Source organism: Lissotriton helveticus, chromosome 9 (genome assembly GCF_964261635.1).
Source record: "Lissotriton helveticus chromosome 9, aLisHel1.1, whole genome shotgun sequence".
NCBI lineage: Eukaryota > Metazoa > Chordata > Amphibia > Caudata > Salamandridae > Lissotriton > Lissotriton helveticus.
In genome coordinates, this window is record NC_136070.1 from 531,064,103 (window position 1) to 531,080,148 (window position 16,046).

The 16,046-nt window shown below is 48.3% G+C and overlaps 1 protein-coding gene across 2 annotated transcripts in view; it reads right to left on the minus strand.

The window, feature by feature from the left end:
• Positions 1 to 16,046, minus strand: part of LOC144781505 (cytochrome P450 2F2-like) — a 678,085-nt gene that overhangs the window by 183,395 nt on the left and 478,644 nt on the right. The gene's annotated exons all lie outside the window — the stretch shown is intronic.

Below are 16,046 nucleotides of genomic sequence, written 5' to 3' on the forward strand. Positions count from 1 at the left end.
GAGACAAATCCCGCCCTTAGTACAGCTGACCCCAAGAATAAAGAACAGGGCTAATGGTCCACCGTATTACAGGCACAGTGTAATAAGTTCCTCACATACCTGTCATACCTACAGATGGTCTCACAAAAGGACACATGTCGGGGTATGCCCAATAGGAGAGACCAAATCATTCACCCCAGAACAGTAGGTGCCAGCATCATATCATCGAAGGAAAAGGAACAGGAATTTACCGCGTTAGGGCATGCCATGGAATATCGTTGTTAAGTCCCACAATGTGACTCTTCAAACGGTAGACCGATTTTTGTGATCTCAGTAAGAGGGCTCTATTCCTGTCCCCCATGTATACCCCCAACTGAAGTTTCTCGATAACTGTCCACCCAAGTTCCTCCGTGGTGTGTCTAGCTTCTAGATAGTGAGCAGTCAGTTTTGTATTAGACCTCCCACATCTAATGGTGCTCCGATGGTCCATAATCCGGGTTTTCACTTTTCGGCTAGTCATCCCCACGTACTGCTTCTGACATGGACAAGTAATCAAGTAGATGACTCCCTCAGAATTACAGTTAGTGTGGGATCTTTGTTCCCACGGGTAAGCTAGGCCAATATCAATACATTTCGTGTTGCTAGTTAAGTGGCATACACTACAGGAGCCGCAACGAGTGTGTCCCATCACTGGGGGCAGACCAGTGGATGTACTAGCCCCCCCTGTTGGACGTTCCTAGGTCTAGTATGGACCAGTAGATCTTTCAGGTTTTGACTGAATTTAAACGAAAAGAGTGGCTTTTCTACATTCAACCCATTGGAATTTAAAATCCTCCAATTTTTCAGAACAGTCTGTTTGATCTGTTGTGAAGATGGTATTGAATGTGGATACAAAAACTGGTTTGTTTGTTACAGGTCTGATGGTTTTGGACAACAGCAGTTCCCGGATGGCATTCGAGGCTCTCTTCCTAGCCCTTTTGATCAACTTTTCAGGGTATCCCCTCATTAGCAGTTTCTCAGAGAGGAGACAAGCCTCTTCCTTAAAATCCACCTTGTCGGAACAGTTCCGATGTATCCAGAAGAACTGTCCAACCGGTAGATTTTCCCATATGGGCGTCGCCACCCGCGTGACATGTTGGTACACGCAGGTGGCGACGCCCATATGGGCGAGTATTTAACAAGTTGAAAAGTGCCTCCTTAGCTCGTTTCAAGAACTCGCTACAGCCCTGAAGCCATGACTAAGTGTCCGTTGACACAAAACACTTTGGGAATGACTAAACTTTGTGAAGCACTGAGCTGTCTAAAGTGCTTTCTTTCAAGTGAATAAAATGATAGCAAGATTAACGCACCTTGGCTGGGCTCCTTCACAGCAGGCACCTTCGTGTTTGGATATATATACACGTGAACAAGAGCAATTCTGCTCGAAACGCGTCATGTTGTGTGGTTGTAGAAAAAGAAAACAACTTGCCTAAATCCTGCGGGGTCTGAGTCTCCTTTTTCGCGCCACCACTTTCCTCGTGGTGGGTTAAAAGCTGTGGGAGCCAATCGCTTTGGATATATATTATATATTACCTACTGGCGGTCGCCAGTAGGTATATATAGTTAGGATTTTTTCTCTATTGGATTTTTGAAAATTCTATGTCTAATAACTTTGGCGTTTGTGGACGGAATTGGCTGAAATTTTCAGGAAAATGGAACATTTTGTTTCTGAGCAGCCACTAATAATTTGGGGGGGGTTCGTCAAGGGGGGGCCGAGAAAAAAGGGGGGTCCCAAAACACGTTTTTCCCATGTTAATTTCCATAGGGCGGTTGGCCTCACTTTTAGCCCGAACGGCTGAATGGATTTGCACGAAACTTAGCAAAATTGTAGGGACTGTTAGCCCGATGTGCCTTTGCTAGGTCTCAATATATGTGCTCCAGTGGATTTTGAGAAATTAACGTTCAAAAAAAGATATATATCTGTAACAGCGCTCCGGGTAGCGCTCCGGTTCGCGTACTTGACGCATAACGGAACTTCGCGAAGCGAAGCTGATTGGCTCTCCGGTGTCTGTCAACATTCTAAACAGTCCGGAGCGGCCGCCATCTTGTCTCTCGGTAGGATCGAGAGACAAGAGGAGGCCAAAACAAAGGGGGAAATGACCATAAGGGGGCATAGTAGATCCTCCTTGACCCCCTAGGTTTGATGTGGAGGCTTTAAAAGGGCCCCGCGGGGCAAAAAGAAAAAAAAAATCGTTTTTTTTCGTGGGGTGCGCCCGGTACGCGTAACGGAAAGCGGACTGGGGAGCGTACTACAAGGAAACAAGAATGATTGACTTTTAACTTATTGTATGTTTATAGACTTTTTTTTTTTTTTTTTCTGCTGAGTGACGTCTCGGCCTATCTCCACGGGATGCAGTCCCTACCATCTCGGCGTTTAAGCCCAGGGGGACCGGTAGTGTGGGAGAGATAACGTCTGTTAACGTTCGATTCGAAGGAAATCAGGAAGTGTTGATAAACATTGTCTGCGCCATCTTGCCTTTTTTCAAATGCCACACTTTTGTCGTGCACGGCAGCCATTTTAGATGCCTTGACCAGACCCACTCTCTGCACGCTGTCGATCCTTAGCATGGCTCCCCACCCTCGCAAGCATCTCCCCCAGGCACTGGTCACCCACGCTCTCTGTCTTATGCATGGGCAATAAACCTCCCCCCATCTGCGCTGCTCTTCCTTGACACCTCCCTTTCGCCTTATTCACTACCGCACCCTCTGACACTCCTCTTCCTCTGTGTCCGATTGTCCAGGCCGGTCCCAGGCTATCACCTAGCCCTGCAGATGTAGTTTATGGCCCCAGCTGTAAAGAATCACCCCTCTTCAAAGGAGTTACAGTAGATCAAGGCCCCCACCCGATGAGATCCGTCACACCACACGCGTTCCTACTATCTGAAAACCATCCTGTATTGTGATTGGGGAGGGGACCGAGCTTGAAGCGGAAGATTCCAGGGATGCCTCTTTGTACATCAAAGTTTTTACAATTATGTGTCACATTAAAAATATATAGCACTCCAACAAAGTAGTAGGATTATAAAACCTTAATAACTTATAAATATATACAACGCAACAAAAACAGTCAATACATTTAAACATTTTTTTGAAAAAAGAAGCAACAATGGTCAGTAGCTGTGTTTTGTGCGAATAGTCCCAAGGCAGCACAACGTGCTGAGTTCTGGACGGCACCCAGGTAACATCACCTGGGTGCCGTCCAGAACTCAGCACGTTGTGCTGCCTTGGGACTATTCGCACAAAACACAGCTACTGACCATTGTTGCTTCTTTTTTCAAAAAAATGTTTAAATGTATTTACTGTTTTTGTTGCGTTGTATATATTTATAAGTTATTAAAGTTTTATAATCCTACTACTTTGTTGGAGTGCTATATATTTTTAATGTGACACATAATTGTAAAAACTTTGATGTACAAAGAGGCATCCCTGGAATCTTCCGCTTCAAGCTCGGTCCCCTCCCCAATCACAATACAGGATGGTTTTCAGATAGTAGGAACGCGTGTGGTGTGACGGATCTCATCGGGTGGGGGCCTTGATCTACTGTAACTCCTTTGAAGAGGGGTGATTCTTTACAGCTGGGGCCATAAACTACATCTGCAGGGCTAGGTGATAGCCTGGGACCGGCCTGGACAATCGGACACAGAGGAAGAGGAGTGTCAGAGGGTGCGGTAGTGAATAAGGCGAAAGGGAGGTGTCAAGGAAGAGCAGCGCAGATGGGGGGAGGTTTATTGCCCATGCATAAGACAGAGAGCAGGGGTGACCAGTGCCTGGGGGAGATGCTTGCGAGGGTTTTTGGTATCCTACAATGCAGCTCCAAAAAACGGCGTGGGGCGTCCCGGGGGGTGCGGGGGGAGGCCTCGTCAGTAGCGGTCTGTTGTGCGAATAGTCCCAAGGCAGCAGAACGCGCTGAGATGTGGATGGCACCCAGGTGATGTCCAGTAAGTTGCCGCACTGGTTTTGGTATCCTACAATGCTGCTCCGAATAACGGCGTGGGGCGCCCCGGGGGGGGGGGGAGGTGAGGCGGCGTGAACGGGCCTCCCCAGGTGGAGGCTCGTCTGCTGTAGTGGGGCGCCCCTTTACCGTTTCAGTTGCCATTCCGCCCGCTTTTGGTACACTGTGCCAAAATCCGCCATTCAGCTGAGTTGCGTCCACTCTTGCGGTGCAGCGATAGGCGGCTGCCACAGGACTCTCAAAATGGCGGCAGGCTCTTTCCTTTTTGGGCCTGGTCCACTGAAATGGCCCTGGGACACCTTGGAACTCGGACGCTTGTCTGCTAGGTCTTGGACCCCATTCTCGAAAGCGTCCCCTCAGCCTTGAAGATTCTACAAAAGTCTTGGGGGCCCCCGACTCCTGCAGGCTTCCGGTGGGGAGCGGCTGCCATGATTGCTCGCGGAATGACCACGACGGAGCCACGAGATGGTGGTGCTTTCATGCTGACCCCAGCTTCAGTCTGACACATCCAGAAACAAGGTGGGGCTTTCATCGTTTGGGAAAAAAAAATGTTTTAATCCAATGAAAAGTGTTATTTTTAGGTCATATGATCAAGCCTTCCATCATTAGGAAACCAAAAGTAAAATGAACCAATGAAAAGTTTTATAAACAAGTCACATGACCTGTTATGCGGCATAGGGCTATAAAAAGCGTAGAAAATCCGTTGGCACGTGAGGCGGCGTCAGTAGCGGACCGATGTGCGAATAGGCCGAAGGCAGCACAATGCGCCAAGATCCGGATGGCACCGAGGTGGTGTCCAGCAATTTGCCGCACTGGTGTGGCCATCCTACAATGCTGCGCCGAAAGTCGGCGTGGGGCGCCCCGTTGGCCTGTGAGTTTGCGTCAGTCAGTGGGGGCTGTTTGAGGATCTGACTGCATTGGAAAGCAATGTGATGCTGTGCGTCGCCCCCAAGATGGAGGTTCCTCGGCTGCAGTGGGGCGCCCCTTGGTGTTTCACTCGCTATGCAGCTGAGTTGCGTGCGCACTTGCGGCGAATAGGCCGAAGGCAGCACAACGCGCCGAGATCTGGATGGCACCGAGGTGGTGTCCAGCAAGTTGCCGCACTGGTGTGGCCATCCTACAATGCTGCGCCGAAAGTCGGCGTGGGGTGCCCCGTTGGCCTGTGAGGTGGTGTCAGTAGCGGACCGATGTGTGAATAGGCCGGAACCAGCACAAGGCGCCAAGATCCGGATGGCACCGAGGTGGTATCATAGTTGAGAGTTCTGAGCAGCGCTTGTAACACTGTCTGAAGCTTATTTGCACCTGCTGCAGCTTCACTATTGCCCTGGTGTGGCCTAAGATCGCCCATGACATAGGCGGCCGCCTCCCGGGGTCCGGCGGAACTTTTTTCCTTTTCCTTTGTGCATCTTGTCCCACAATCCGTTTGACCTGAAGACACGACCAGGTCCCTGAATGTGTGCAGGGGGACGCTATTGATTGAATCAAAATGGCGGCTTCACACAAAGCTGACTCAAGCGTTGCTGCTGATGCTATACAGACAAAAACTGGTTTTCAGTTTGTACATTCTTCAGGATTTTTCCATCCAAGGCTGGTTGAGAGTTTGTAGAACAATGGCTTCAGATTTTCAACATACTACTCTTCAATATTCTTCCTAAATGTAACAATGTGAGACTCACTAGGAGAACGGTGTAGTGAGGGCCACAAACGGCTGTTTATCTTTCCTTTCAAAATGCTGCCAACAATATTTTCGGAATGGAAGACACCACAAGGCGCTGAGATTCGGTTGGCACCGAGGTGGTGTCCAGCAAGTTGCCGCACTGGTGTGGCCATCCTACAATGCTGCGCCGAAAGTCGGCGTGGGGTGCCGGCGCAAACGAGCCTCTCCCGCTTCTCCATGTGGAGGCACTTCATCTGCAGTGGGGCGCCGAGATCCGGATGGCACCGAGGTGGTGTCCAGCAAGTTGCCGCACTGGTGTGGCCATCCTACAATGCTGCGCCGAAAGTCGGCGTGGGGTGCCCGAAGGCGGGGGGGGGAGGCGGCGCAAACGAGCCTCTCCCGCCTCTCCAGGTTGAGGCACTTCATCTGCAGTGGAGTGCCGTCTAGCTGAGTTTCGCCCACTCTTGCTGCTACAGCGACAGGCGGCTGCAACAGGACTCTCAAAATGGCGGCCTGTTCTTTGGATTTGGGCCTGGTCCACTAAAATGGCCCTGGGACACCTTAGAACTCGGACGCTCACATTTTTTTTCCTTTCCTCTACATGCAGAAAAGGTAAATGCCCGGTACGTTACCTGCCTCATCTGCCACGATGTACTCTCCAGAGGAACCGAAAAAAAATATAGTTATGGTAATTATACCATGCATCGTCATATGGAGAGGTGGCACCGATTAATTATAGTGCTGCACAAAAGAGAGATTTGGAGGACAACCCCCGACCTGCCAGTACATTCACCAAAGAAGTGGCACTGACAGCATCAGAGGCAAGGGAAACGGTCCCAAATATTCAGAAGAACTTTGGAAAGATTAAAATGACATGTTTAGATTGTGGCAAATTAATTTCATGTGGACAGATGAGTGTTACTCTAATAAATACAGCATATGAACATCATCATAGTCGATGGTTGGTGGAGACATTTTGACTATATCCTGGACCTGCCCGTCCTCGCCCAAAATGGCGCCGGAATAAATGGGACTCGTAACTCCTTGTTGTGTACTGGTTGCACAACCTTGATATCACGAGATACGTATGCAGTTTTGAAGCACATGGAGGGCGGGGACGAGAATTGATTGAATATTTCGACATCCCTATTGATATTAAGTTCTGATGTGTTATTGATTACTGTACTATTGAAAGTTCGAATTAACGTCACCCATGGTACTTGCCCGCAAATGTATATCTAGATAATTTTATTGTAACTGGCCCTGTCGTATTTTAATTATAAAATGTACGTCCACCGATTCCGCAACTGTTAGACACCTTAGTTCTTGCAACCTAATGGCCCGCCCGTTACGTTCCTCTACAGTGTAAATGTCTCCTCATCATATACGATTACAGTTTGCTCTGTGGCCGGCCCACGTGGTTATAGGCCCGTATTTGTATACTGACATTTTCACAATAAAGGTTTTTAAAAGAAAACATGGTAGTAGTATTTACATTGGTAAAGTTTTTAATAATAGTCACTATTTTCGAATCAGTAAAAGGCAAGTGAAATAAAGCAGTCCAATTACATGAAGGGTAAAAGGTATAATACGCAGGAACGCAGTAAAGATAAATGGTCAAGGGCTGTTGTGTTTTCTACTCCTGCAACATAAAGTGATCGATAAGAATCTGATATTCAGGCGTATTGGCGACTAAGACAGCAGGCCGAGCCTCTTTTGCTCAACGGCTCCGTCATGGGACGAAGAAACGCCCTTTTTCTCGAAAAAGGAATATATTTTACTTGCAGGACAGTTGTAAATTTTCCGGGAAAGTACATTAGCCTGGAACATTATAACATATATGTTTAAGAAAAAATAATGTTCGAAAGTAATAAAAAGTGTAATTTTTAGGTCATATGACCAAGCCTTTCATCATTAGAATAAGAAAAGTAAAATGAACCAATGAAAAGTTTTATTAACAAGTCACATGACCTGTTATGCTTACGTTACGCGCTGCGCGCCGCGCCCCGGATCGCTTCCGGGAAGCTGTGCTTCGCGCACCGGAGCACTTCCGGATGCGCTAACGCGGCGCGTCATATGACGCATTACGCGACAACGCAGGTCCAGAATATAGTCAAAATGTCTCCACCAACCAGCGGTCGGAACACAACCCCTTTCAGCAGGCTAAATAGTTCTGTTAAATGACAACAGAAGGGACAGGCAACAAGAACCATCAGTCAAAGAGGGGAGGGCAAGTTCTTCTCTACCGGGTCACGTTGGGGCGCTACCGGAACTGATCGAATTGGTAGTCTACAGTGTTTCTGGATGTTTCAGACTGAAGCTGGCGTCAGCATGAGAGCACCACCATCTCGTAGCTCCGTCGTGGCCATTCCACGAGCAATCATGGCAGCCGCTCCCCACCAGAAGCCTGCGGGAGTCGGGGGCCCCCAAGACTTTTGTAGAATCTTCAAGGCTGAGGGGACGCTTTCGAGAATGGAGCCCAAGCCCTAGCAGACAAGCGTCCGAGTTCCAAGGTGTCGCAGGGCCATTTTAGTGGACCACGCCCAAATCTGAAGAGCCGGCCGCCATTTTGAGAGTCCTGTGGCAGCCGCCTATCGCTGCACCGCAAGAGCGGGAGCAACTCAACTACATGGTGAGCGAGACGCTGTAGTCGCAAGAGCGGGCGGTAAACAGCTGAATAGCGGAAGAGGCACAGTGTAGCAAAAGCGGGCGGAATGGCAACTGAAACGGTAAAGGGGCGCCCCACTACAGCGTGTCTTTAGGTCAAACGGATTGTGGGACAAGGTCAAGAATGGAAGAGTCACCAAAAGGCAAAAAGTTCCGCTTGACCCCGGGAGCCGGCCACCTCTGTCGGGGGCGATCTCAGGCCACACCAGGGCAACACGACTTGGGGAGGGGGCCGGAGCCAAGCGCCCCCTCCGAGTCCGCGCCATCACACCGTCCCTCGGGGGCCTCCGTCAAGCGGTTCAGGGAGGCACCGCATCACATTGTTTTCAAATGCAGTCACGTCCTCAAACAGCCCCCACTTACATTGAGAATAGTGAAGCTGTAGCAGGTGCAAATAAGCTTCAGACAGTCTAACAAGCACTCCTCAAAACTTTGAACTATCAGAGTGCATGAGTTTCATGCTCGATCGATTGAGCTAGCCGGATCGGGCAACAAAAAGTATAAAATAGTTATGTAAATAGTTATTTAATAAAATGTTTTACCCTGTTACTTTGCTGGTGTGTTGTATATATTTGTAATATTTGCATAGAGTTTATCGTTATTTTGGGCGGGGTGGGTGGCGGAGCCGAGCTGTCTTGCAGCCATCATGGTGTGGAGCTCAGTTCATCTCACTAGTTTCGTATTTCTCATGAGGGGTTGTTCCTAATGTTTCTATTTTAGCGAGGTCAAAAAGAGATCCCATTAGTGGCCTACTGATTTTGCTCGATTCCTTTTGTTTTTTTACACGATTTTTCACTATCTGCAAAGACTAAACAGAGTATTGCGACTCTGTGCTTGTTTGTAAATAGAGAATGAACCAAAGAGAACCAATTCTAAAACAGTAAATGCTTGGATAACAATCAATCAAATGGAGAGAGAAGCAGGCACGACGGATTACAGCGGGGGCAAAGGCCTGCGTTAACTACCCTTCACTATCTGCAAAGAGAGAGTACTCCTAATAGAAATGAGGGGGGGGGGCAGCATTCAAAGCAGATCAGTGTGCATAAACACGAAAATGTTTTTACTTACCACGTACTTGACATTCGACAGCTTATGATATTTGCTATTAAAAAACCATTGAAATTCACTGAAAAAACCATAGGTTAGAGACCATATATAGTTAGGAATTAGCATTTACAAAACCTTGAAAATTCACTGAAAAAACCATGGGTTATAGACCATATATAGTTAGGTATTAGCATTTAAAAAACCTTATTTTACTCACACAAAACCATTGAAATTCCATATATAGTTAGTTGCACTAACTATATATCGCGCACCCGCAATCCACTGCTGATGATGTCACATATTATATCATTCATGACATGGTCAGTGACATCACTGATGACATCACTGATGACATCTCAAATGACATCACTGATGACATCTCAAATGACATCACTGATGACATCTCAAATGACATCACTGATAACATCTCAAATGACATCACTGATGACATCACTGATGACATCACTGATGACATCACTGATGACATCTCAAATGACATCACTGATGACATCACTGATGACATCTCATTTGACATCAATGGCCACATCACTGATGATATCATTCATGTTACAATACAATGCATCTCCTCACACTTTAATATAACCTCTGTTACACCCAGTGTTAAATACAGAATATAATTTTTTTAACCATTGACACACCAATACTAGTTACTACATACGCACTCACTGATTCCTATGTCTACACACACATTCACTCATTCACCCATACAATCATTCATACATACAATCACTCATCTTTACAACACTATCATATGCACTCATACACCTATACAGACACTCACACTCTACCACTCATCCATGGAGTTACTCACACACCTAGTCAGTCCTGTAAAGAATCAATCACACTTCCATTTTCTAATCTATACAGTTAAACATAGAGTACCTTACATTTTCAAACATATACTAACACATACTTACTCTCTTATACAATCATTGATACAAGAACACATTGATCTGCACAGTCACACATCTCCCAGCCAGCCACATACACACTCAGTCTCCCATACAAATACTTTGACAATCAATCAATAACCCATATAGTTACTCATATAGCTACTGATCAACACATGCAGAAGTTTACAGAACAACAGACATAATGATGCACAAATTAAGACAGTTTAGTCACTAACCCATGCACTCAGTGAGACACATTTAATCACTCACTCATACAGTCAGTCACGCACCTACTAAATCCTTCATCCAGACACTTATACATCTACTCATTCTTCAATATGTAAAACATATTTAAACTTTACAGAAACACACAGTCAATGGATGATGTCATCAGTGATGTCATCAGTGATGTCATTTGAGATGCGTCGGGAGACAATTGGTTCATTTGAGGGGTTTTAGTATTTAACAGGTTTTTATTTTGATAGAAGAAAATGCAGCAACATGTGATGTAGCTCGCAGGAGGTGGGGGTGAGATAGTGGCCGGTGATCTTAGCAGCCTATGTAACATCGCAGGACGGCACATGCGGCATGGGGAGTAGCACGCTAGTGGGGGTGAGATAGTGGCTGGCAATCACAGCAGCCCGTCTTTGTCTAAGGGTTTGTAGCGCGCGTAACACACGCGAGCGGATTAGGGGCCACGGCATTTATTTTTGAGGACATGAAAGGGGAAAGGAGATGTGCGATGATCAAGGGCAAAGGAGATGTGCGATGATCAAGGAAATGTTAGCTGTACCTGGGGCAGTAATTAATGCGGCATTCACTACGCGAGGACGTTAAGCAGAGAACGAGCATTTCGAAGAATGGGGCAGTTACATGGGAAATAAAAGGAAAGGCAAATTAGCAGATTAACGCAGCACCGGGTGGCTATGGACAATAGATTGCTTAATCTTCCCAAGGGCCCCCAGCGCATAGAGACCCTTAAGGGTGGTGGTGCGCTTTACAAAGGTGGATTATGATTAATATTATTATTAAAGGCAATCCAATTAACAGGACAGGTTGTGAGGGCTCTGTCACATCGTAGTAAAAAAAAAAAAAAAAAAATCATAAATAAATAAATAAGGATATAGGTCACCAGACATACATTAAGCATTCAAGTGCGGGGGCATGGCCTGTTGCAATGCGAGGAGTGACCAGGCTGGCAGGGCACCTTGGGCATGTGTTTCGTGGAGTGTTGGGAGTGGCATGGCAAGGCATGTGATGGCTTGGGGCGGGGCATGGTGATCCCGGGGTACTCAGGCAGTAAGTAACTGAACACCCCGTGGGGTGGGCCACCCGCTAATTATTCGTGCATGTTGCATGGCATAAGGCGACGCGGGAGCTGTAAGTATCTCCGGTGCTTGACCCTTCTGAACACCCCATGGGGTGGGCCACCCGCTAATTATTCGTGCATGTTGCATGGCATAAGGCGGCGCGGGAGCTGTAAGTATCTCCGGTGCTCGACCATTCAAGGCTTGGCATGTGTAAGCATGGCGCATGGTGTAAATTGACACTAGGGCGGTAAGTATCTCTAGTGCCATAGTAGGTGCATGGAGATGGAGGCGCACTGGGAGAGGACGTTTGAAAGGGCACGAAGGACCTGGTTAGTCGTTGACTCTCCTCTTTGTTTCCTAGTAGGCAGGATGCCGCCAAAAAGGACACGGGGGGGCAGGGAGGCCCCGGCATCTGCAGAGGATTTTCGTTCCTTGGCTGCATTATGGGAGGTCGCAAAGAAAGGTGGCATTGATTGGGCGCTGAAGACTCTGTCGCAGGATGCCAGAGCAAATCCTCAACAAGAGCCCTCCTTGCCAAAACGCATACGGCAGATGCCTAGTCGTTTTAAGGATGCGCATCAGGAAAAGGCCAAGCGGGGCACGGAGTCAGGAACGGACATTGCAGGTGAGGAGATGGCGGTGGGCCAGCCTCTGATATGCACGGACAATAGGCAGGTGATTGCACAGACAGGTCCGGTGGGGAACGGGACGCACATTGTGGGGGAGATTACACAGAGCGTGGCTCCAGCCGCGATGCCGGTGGTGGAGGTTAGCAGCCCGGCAAGTTCAGCTGTGCAGGAGGGGGTGGGGGCTGTGTCAAACGCTACAGTCCAGGTCCCACCGGAAACCACGCAGGCTATAGTGCCAGTAGTCGCACAACAAGGGGGTGGAGTGGCTCAGGTGTGGGTCCAGTCAGGAGGTGTGCTTCAATCACCTGTGATGGTGGCTACAACAGATCAAGGTCCAGTGGCTAGTACATGTGCTTCAGGTGCTGGTCTAGTGGCAGTGACGCCGGCAGGCTCTCCTGCGGCGATGGTGTCGGCTCAGACCCCCCTTTCACATAGCCCGGTGCTATATGGTTCAACATCATTGGCAGTGTCACCATCAGCAAGTATAACTTGGCATGTGCCATCAGAGACTAGAGAGAAGATTTACAAGGGGGAATATGTGGATGTCTTCGATTTGATCAATGCGGGGGTGGTCCTGCGGAAAAGCAGAGCAGGCAAAGATGGGGAGCTTAAACAGACAAAGATGTGGGTGGAATGGTCTTTAAAGAACTGGGTGACTGGTTTCGCTATTTATGCAGCGATTATGGTGGAGCGGTTTCCGGCTCTGGCAGCTCAGTTGATAAGCTACATGTCACTGATTCATGGAGCGGAATCAGAATTTCAAGGGACGGCCTGGCTGCAGTATGACACGAAATTCAGGCAGATGAACGCAGTGCGGCCGGAAGTAGCATGGGATCAGAGGGAGATTAATATTTGGCATGGGGAGTTTTATTCTCCCGCGCCAGTCAGCAAGTCCACCCATTCCTTTCGGGGAGACAAGGGTGTGGGGGACAAGAAGCAAGCTTGTTGGCAGTTCAACAAGAATGATTGCAATAGAGGAGCCTCGTGTAAGTTCAAGCACATCTGCTCCTTCTGCGGAATACTTGGACACCCAGAGATTAAGTGTTTCAAAAAAGTGGGAAAAACCAAGGAGCAGCGCGCCCCTGCCAATACACAGCCTAAGGGACGCCCTGCCCAATACTCATAAGAGTTTGCCTACCCCTATCAGACTGCATGAATTGGCCCACCTGCTTGCCAGATATGAGAGGGGGCAGAAGCCCAATTTCTGTACCACGGGTTTAAATTTGGTTTTCGGATCCCGTCTACTGCACGGCCCACTGCAGTTCCCCCGCGCAATCAACTCTCGGTGCTAAGAAATCCTGGGGTGACCTGGGAAAAAATTGAGAAAGAGATAGCGCTGGGGAGGGTCGCGGGCCCTTTTCAACAATTGCCAAGGCAGGACTTAGTCTGTTCACCACTGGGCCTAGTACCAAAGAAAGAAGTGGGGAAATACCGCCTTATACATAACTTATCCAGTCCGCCAGGCCTGTCGGTCAATGAGGGGTTGGACCCAGATCTGTGCACAGTGTGCTACACCACCTTTGACACAGCGATCCAAAAACTCCAAAGGCTGGGTAGGGGTGCGCTGATGGCCAAATCAGATATTGTGTCCGCCTTTCGCCTCTTGCCGGTGCACCCGGATGACACCAGGTTGCTTGGCTTCACGTGGAATGGCAATTTCTTTGTTGACCTATGCATGCCTATGGGTTGTTCCGTGGCATGTGCGGTATTTGAAACATTTAGTCGTTTTTTGGAATGGACAGTTCAGGATATTGTAGGCGCGCAAGAGGTGGTGCATTATTTGGATGATTTTCTGTTCATGGGTCCACCTGGCTCGTTAACCTGTCAGGAAGCATTGGTAGGATTCCAGCGCATTGCGGTGGCTCTGGGGGTGCCCTTGGCAGAGGAGAAGACGGAGGGCCCCACGACCCAGTTAACTTTCTTGGGTATTGAAATAGACACCGTCACTGGGGTATGCAGACTTCCGCAAGACAAGATAAGAGCCTTTCAAGCATCATTGGAGGAATGCTTGAGGTCACGCAAGGTTACCTTGCACCAATTGCAGGTGTTGGTAGGCCAACTCAACTTTGCATTAAGGGTGATACCCATGGGCAGGGTCTTCTCAAAGAATATCGCCAGGGTGATGTCAGGTTTGAGGGCAAAACATCACCACACGAGGCTATCTGTGGAAGTAAAGGATGACTTGTTTACCTGGAGAGAATTTTTGAGGTGCTTCAATGGTTCAGTGATATGGCAACAACCGGCACAGGCAAATGGTGAGCTGGAACTTTACACTGACGCAGCTGGCAGTGTCGGCTTTGGAGCAGTGCTAGGATCAAGATGGTGTATGCAGCATTGGCCGGCTGATTGGGTCAGGACGGGTTTGGTCCGTAACATCACTTTTCTGGGGTTATTTCCTATTGTTGTGGCACTACACATATGGGGCGCATTGCTGAAAAACAAGAGAATTGTTTTTTGGACTGACAGTATGTCGGTAGTTCTGGCAGTGAACAGCCAAAGTGCAAAATGTCAGTGGGTACTCCGTTTGTTGAAAGAGTTGGTGCGGGATGTCTCAGGCGTAATGTGTACTTTACTGCCAAACATGTGCCAGGTGTGGAGAATGCAGTGGCTGATGCACTGTCTCATTTTAAGTTGACAGAATTCAGACGGCGATGGCCACAAGCGGACGTTCAGATGACGGCCTTCCCGGAAAGCCTGTGGAAGCTTGGTGCCCCGTCGCTTCAGATCTAATAGCAGCTTCCATTGCTCCCAAGACTAAGAGTATGTATGAGAAGGCATGGCAGGAATACCTAACAGTTTTACAGGGAGAAAGGGGGGCGGAACAGTTTCAGCCACAGGGAGTGCTTTCGTTCATAGTCCACCAGAAAAAGGGAGGAAAATCGCTAGCTATGGTTCAACGGCAGCTGTCGGCGATTGCCTTCTTTGCGGGGATCAGAGGGGTACCCGATCCCACTAAGGACCTCAGGGTTAGAAGGGCGATAAAGGGTTGGGAACGGCTAGTCCCAAGGATGAAGGATAGCAGGAGACCGATAGACTCCAAGAGGTTAATGAATATTTTGGGAGTACTGACACAGGTGTGTAGGTCGCCTTATGAGGTGCATTTGCTGAAATTAGCCTATTCGTTGGCCTTCTTTGGGGCATTCAGAATATCAGAGCTCGTACCAAGCTCCAAGTTGGACAGACAAGGCGGAATTGCCATTGGGGATGTAGTGTTGGCAGCCGAATTACTGCAAGTGAAAGTGATGAGGTCAAAAACAGACCCGCTTGGAAGAGGTGTGTGGTTACAGCTTAGGGCAGTTCAGGGGGCATGTTATTGCCCGGTGGAACTGATGGGGCAGTTCCTACAGTTGAGACCCAGATGGGGAGATGATAGGCTGCTCTTGCATGCAGATGGTACACCTTTGACAAGATTTCAGTTCACATGCTTATTTAAGCGGGCACTGGAATTATTGGGTGAGGAGACAACTCATTTCACTTCACATTCATTTCGTATTGGGGCAGCCACTACAGCAGCTAATTTGGGACTCTCATCAGAAGCAATCAAGAAGGTGGGCAGATGGAATTCATCGTCTTTTGAGCGTTACATAAGGCCGCAGATGGTGTAGGTAGGGATTTTTTTACTTTGGCGGTCTGGTAATTGTGCATCTCTTTCTCTTTCTATTTTTTTTCTTGCTTTTGGTCTCGCATGCAGCGGTGGCAGGTCGGTGGACGCAAGTGTGGTGGTGCGGAGATTCGGAGATACACAGAGCAGGGCATTGGTTCAATGAATCTGGGGAGGAGAAGGCCCAAAGGGCCAAGGGGATCATTCATAATTGGATAGGGATGGAAGGGCAGCGTGTGGAGAATTTGAAA